The sequence below is a fragment of the Mauremys reevesii genome, unplaced genomic scaffold, assembly GCF_016161935.1.
Source record: "Mauremys reevesii isolate NIE-2019 unplaced genomic scaffold, ASM1616193v1 Contig49, whole genome shotgun sequence".
Taxonomy (NCBI): domain Eukaryota; kingdom Metazoa; phylum Chordata; order Testudines; family Geoemydidae; genus Mauremys; species Mauremys reevesii.
In genome coordinates, this window is record NW_024100861.1 from 169,538 (window position 1) to 175,537 (window position 6,000).

Here is a 6,000-nt window from a genome sequence, read left to right on the forward strand (position 1 = left end):
TTTCCTTGCAGGCTTCTGGGAGACTAGCTAGAAGCCTTCTCAGGGTGAGTAATCACATTTGCTTTGTTGTCAGGCTGTTTTAGATTATCCCAGCATGCTGCAGAAGTGTCAGTTGGAATAGCCTGAACAGATGTGCAAGGATTGGGATAAAAAACTGAGCAATGGGCTTCTAAATCCCAAAGGGGTTAATCCAGGAGTTAATCCAGATGTTTTATGCAGTTTCATTTCCCCTCTAATACTAGTAGCCGGTTTGTTCCATCTCTGTGGGCCTGTTCTTTAGAACCATCTGAAGAATCACTTGCCACTTTGCAGGGGCGTGCACATGGCTCCCATTTTCCAGTCAGCAGCCGTTTGGGTCCAGTTCCTGTCAGGGTATCATTTTCATTTCACTGCTCCCAGAGAAAGAGCAGCGACTAGTAATTAATGTTTTAGTAACTTGCTTTTTTCCTGTAGCTTCCTGGAAGACTTGGAGGCGGCGTGGCTGTGAGTATTCAGAATTTACTCTCCTTTGGAGCTTTTACATTAGTTTTAAGTCAGATGAAACGTAAGAAGCCCATTTTGGCCTCAAGAGGTGGGCTCAGAGATCAGCTTAGCTGAGAGAGCCCGGGGAGTTGAAGCTCTCCCACCAACCTAGCGCTGTGCACACGGCTGTTTATGCTGGCGAAACATATGTCACTCACGTGGGTATTTTTTCCACACCCCTGAGCGACGTAAGTTTTGCCAACGTTAATGGTAATGTAGATATGGCCTTAATGACCGAAAGTCTTTAAATCTCGATGGGCTCTCTTTTGGAAAGTTTTGCTCTAAATAGAACAGAAGTTATGGGCTAGATGCAGGAATCACTGGGTGAGATTCTGTGCCCTGTGCTATGCAGGAGGTTAGTGTAGAAAAAAATTACTGTGAGCCCTGCTGGTGTTGCTCTCCAAAGACACTTGACTCTGAGAGTCTGAAAGTGATTGTGGTGGATTTAACTGTGACCGTTCAGACTAAATGAAGGAAGGCAAAGAGAAGATGAAAGAAAGGCCCAGAGAGGGGAAGCGACTCATCTAAAGTCACCGGGAAAGTCTCGTGTAGCCGCTCTATGCCGACTGGAGAGAGCTCTCCGGTCAATGTAATTAAACCACCCCCCAACAAACGGCGGGAGAAGCTCTCCCACCAACATAGTGCTGTGCACACTACCGCTTATGCTGGCAAAACGCGTGTCACTCTGGGGGGTATTTATTTTGCACCGCTGAGCGACATCAAGTTTTGCTGACCTAAATGGTAGTGTAGATATGGCCTTCATCCCTGAAAGTCTTTAAATCTCGATGGGATATGTTCAGAAAAGTTATGCTTGAAATAGAACAGAAGTTATGGACTAGATGCAGGAATCATTGGGTGAGATTCTGTGCCCTGTGTCATTCAGGACGTCAATCTAGACAAAAAATTCCTTTGTAATAATTCTAACCAGCTCGAATTCGTATCCCGAGCAGCCATACTCTGTAGGTTAATCCCAGCACTGAGAAAGAAGGGCAGTGAGAACGTTGCCCATCACAGAGCTGTCTGGAGACATGTCTATACTACAGCCTTCTGCTGACATAGCTGTGTCGGTCTGGGGGCTAAAGATATTTGATCTCTGACCGACATGGCTGCGCTGGCTAATAGTATCCCCATGGACAATCACAAACCCACTCTTAACTATACAATGGAGCAGATCCCCAGCATGTGGAAGTCAGCCTCTCTCCACCGAAGTCAACAGAGTAGTGGCAATTTACAGCAGAATAGAATTTGGGCCACTTGAAAAAGAGTTTCCTAACATGGCAGACAATGAAACATGCGAGTGGGGGCATCTACGAGATATTTCAGTGGGAGGGAGGGTGGAAAATTTGAAAAACAATCAGCAACTTTTTTCATTTGGAAAAATTCCAACCAGCTCAAATTCTAATCCTGTTTTCCATTTTTTGCTGATGTTTTAACAAAAAGAATTAAAACCAAAACATGGGGAAAGTTTTGGTTCTTATTCGTCCATCTCTCTTCACACACCCCTTCCCCCAGATTTAACCTCCCCTTTTCAGTGAGAAAGTAACGGGGAGAATTTTTCAGCTTCTCTTTAAAAAAACACTTTCAAAACATTTTAAAAAATTTTGACACAGGCAATTATTTTGTGTGGAAAATGTCCTAAAACACACAGTTTTTCAAACAGGTCTAGCCAGAGGGAAATAAGGAGTGAAAATCTAGGCAAGAAGGTGGCAATTTTATATGAGGAAATTGCAGATCCTTTTCATTTCTGATTTTGTCCAAAAAGGGGAAAAATTGAAAAACAATTGACAAATTTTTTTCAAATCAATCAATCAATCAATCAATAAATAAATAAATAAATAAGTTCATGTGAAAAAACTTAAACTGGCTCTAATTCTTATCCTGAGCAATAAGGAAAATCCCCAACTCTGGACGTTAATCCCGGCACTGAGAAAGAAGGGCAATGGGAATGTTGCCCAGGGCAGAGATGTCTGGAGACACGTCTACACTGCAGATTTTCCCTGGCATAGTGGTGTGGGTCCGGTGTGTGAAGATGTTTGGTCCCTGGCTGACACGGCTGTGCTGGCAAAAGCCCCTAGTACAGACACAGTTATAGCAGCAAAACTGCATTTTCCCCTGTATATTTAGCTCAGAATGTGCTAGTATAACCTACACCCACAAAAGCGCACTGGTACGCGGGATAGCTGTACTGACAAGGTGCTCCTGGTGTGGTTAAGCTATAGACAATGGGAGGGAAGTAGCTATATTTTGATGCTTCTGGAGAAAGTGTAGGATCAAGTAACTCCCAGCTTTCTCCTTACAGGCTGTGGAGGACCTAGCTGGGAGCGTTCCTGGGGTGAGTATTCCAAATTCGACTTGCTGTCAAGCTGTTTTCTAGTCTTGCAGTGGCTCTTAGCAAGCCTGAACCCTGAGCCAGTGGTCAGTTGGAATAGCCTGGACAGATGTGCAAGGATTGGGGCAAAAGACAAAGCAATGGGTTTCTAAATCCCAAAGGGTGTGTCAGAATCAATCCGGATGTTCTTTGCAGTGTCAATTCTTCTATTCTACTAGTAGCCATTTTCTGGGGATTCTGTGGGATCTGTTCTTTATACCCGTGTTAAGAATCACTCCCTAGTGGGGTCATACACACTGGGAGCTGTGATTGGCTGCAAATACTGTTATTCTGCACCTTTGGGGCAGGGATAGCAGTATCACCATAGACAGTCCTATACATGGTCTCAGTTACATGAGGGAGCAGCTCCCCAGCAGATGTAAATTGTCCTCACACCACTGAAATCAATACAATAATGCCGGTTAACACCAGCATAGCATTTGGCCCATTTCAAAGGGGTGTCCTCACATGGCAGATAATGAAGCGTTCAAGTGGGGATGTAGGAGATAGTTCAGAGGGAGGGAGGGTGGAAATCACCTGCATGGCAGGGAAATGTCCCACCCCAGGAGCTTCCTGTTTCAGCCACTGCCACTATGATGACACCAGCATCACTTCGATGATAATGGAGAAAGAGCAGCATTAAAGAACTCCTGCCTTTTTTCTATCTAGCGGTTCGGGGGCACACTCAGCCCTGTTGCTGGTGCTCTGTCCATAAATACACCAAACCCAGTTGGCTTTGACTCCCCTAAACAATTCTGGTAGGAAAAACAGTGACTGGTCAGCCCAATGAAGGAAGGCAGAGAGAAGAAGAAAGACACACACATAGAGGGGAAATGACGTCTCTAAAGTCTAATTCATCAACATCATCCCCCAACCCCGCCCCGAAAATGGAGTAGTGCCATTGTGAAGGAATCAGCTACATTGTGATAACACTGGAGAAAGCGCAGATCAAGTAACTCCTTGATTTTTCCTTACAGGCTGCTGTGGACACAGTCGAAGGCGCTGTTGGTGTGAGTATTCATTACTGTTGCCCATTTTTTGCTGATGTTTTAACAAAAAGAATTAAAACCAAAACATGGGGAAAGTTTTGGTTCTTAATCGTCCATCTCTCTTCACATACCCCTTCCCCCAGGTTTAACCTCCCCTTTTCAGTGAGAAAGTAACAGGGAGAATTTTTCAGCTTCTTTTTAAAAAAACACTTTCAAAACATTTTCAAAAATTTTGACACAGGCAATTATTTTGTGTGGAAAATGTCCGAAAACACACAATTTTTCAAACAGCTCTAGCCAGAGGGAAATTAGGAGTGAAAATCTAGGCAAGAAGGTGGCAATTTTATATGAGGAAATTGCAGATCCTTTTCATTTCTGATTTTGTCCAAAAAGGGGAAAAAATTGAAAAACAATTGACAATTTTTTTTCAAATAAATAAATAAATAAATTCATGTGAAAAAACTTGAACTGGCTCTAATTCTTATCCTGAGCAATAAGGAAAATCCCCAACTTTGGACGTTAATACCGGAACTGAGAAAGAAGGGCAGTGGGAATGTTGCCCAGGGCAGAGATGTCTGGAGACACGTCTACACTGCAGATTTTCCCTGGCATAGTGGTGTGAAGATGTTTGGTCCCTGGCTGACACGGCTGTGCTGGCAAAAGCCCCTAGTACAGACACAGTTATAGCAGCAAAACTGCATTTTCCCCTGTATATTTAGCTCAGAATGTGCTAGTATAACCTACACCCACAAAAGCACACTGGTACGCTGGGATAGCTGTACTGACAAGGTGCTCCTGGTGTGGTTAAGCTATGGACAATGGGAGGGAAGTAGCTATATTTTGATGCTTCTGGAGAAAGTGTAGGATCAAGTAACTCCCAGCTTTCTCCTTACAGGCTGTGGAGGACCTAGCTGGGAGCGTTCCTGGGGTGAGTATTCCAAATTCGATTTGCTGTCAAGCTGTTTTCTAGTCTCGCAGTGTTTCTTAGCAAGCCTGAACCCTGAGCCAGTGGTCAGATGTGCAAGGATTGGGGCAAAAGACAAAGCAATGGGTTTCTAAATCCCAAAGGGTGTGTCAGAATCAATCCAGATGTTCTTTGCAGTGTCAATTCTTCTATTCTACTAATAGCCATTTTCTGGGGATTCTGTGGGATCTGTTCTTTATACCCGTGTTAAGAATCACTCCCTAGTGGGGTCATACACACTGGGAGCTGTGATTGGCTGCAAATACTGTTATTCTGCACCTTTGGGCGGGGATAGTAGTATCACCATGGACAGTCATCTACATGGTCTCAGTTACACAAGGGAACAGCTCCACAGCAGATGTAAATTGTCCTCACACCACTGAAATCAATACAGTAATGCCGGTTAACACCAGCATAGTATTTGGCCTCTTTAAAAGGGGTTTCCTCACATGGCAGATAATGAAGCGTTCAAGTGGGGATGTAGGAGATAGTTCAGAGGGAGGCAGGGTGGAAATCACCTGCATGGCAGGGAAATGACCCACCCCAGGAGCTTCCTGTCTCAGCCACTGCCACTATGATGAAACCAGCTTCACTTCAATGCTATTGGAGAAAGAGCAGCATTAAAGAACTCCTGCCTTTTTTCTATCTAGCGGTTCGGGGGCACACTCAGCCCTGTTGCTGGTGCTCTGTCCATAAATACACCAAACCCAGTTGGCTTTGACAAGGTGCTGCTTGTGTGGCCATGGTGTGGTCCAGTTATGGGAAATGTGAGTGAAGTAGTTAAAATGTAATGGTACTGGAGAAAGAGCAGGATCAAATAACTCCCACCCATTTCCTTTCAGGCTTCTGGGAGTGTATCTGGAAGCGTCTCTGGGGTGAGTATTCAAAGTTGTTTTGCTGTCCAGCTTTCTTATATTATTGAATACCTCTGCTCAAGCCCCAAGGCTGAGCCCAGTGGTCACCTGGAAAAGCCCAGACAGATGTGAAAGGATTAAGGCAAAAAACAGAGCAATGGGCTTCTAAATCCCAGAGGGGGGTGTCAGAGTTAATCCAGGTGTTCTTTGCAGTATCAGTTCTCCCATTATCCCAATAGACGGTTTGTTGGGCCTCTCTAGGCTCTGTTCTCTACAATGGTGATAAGAACCACTTTCCAGCGG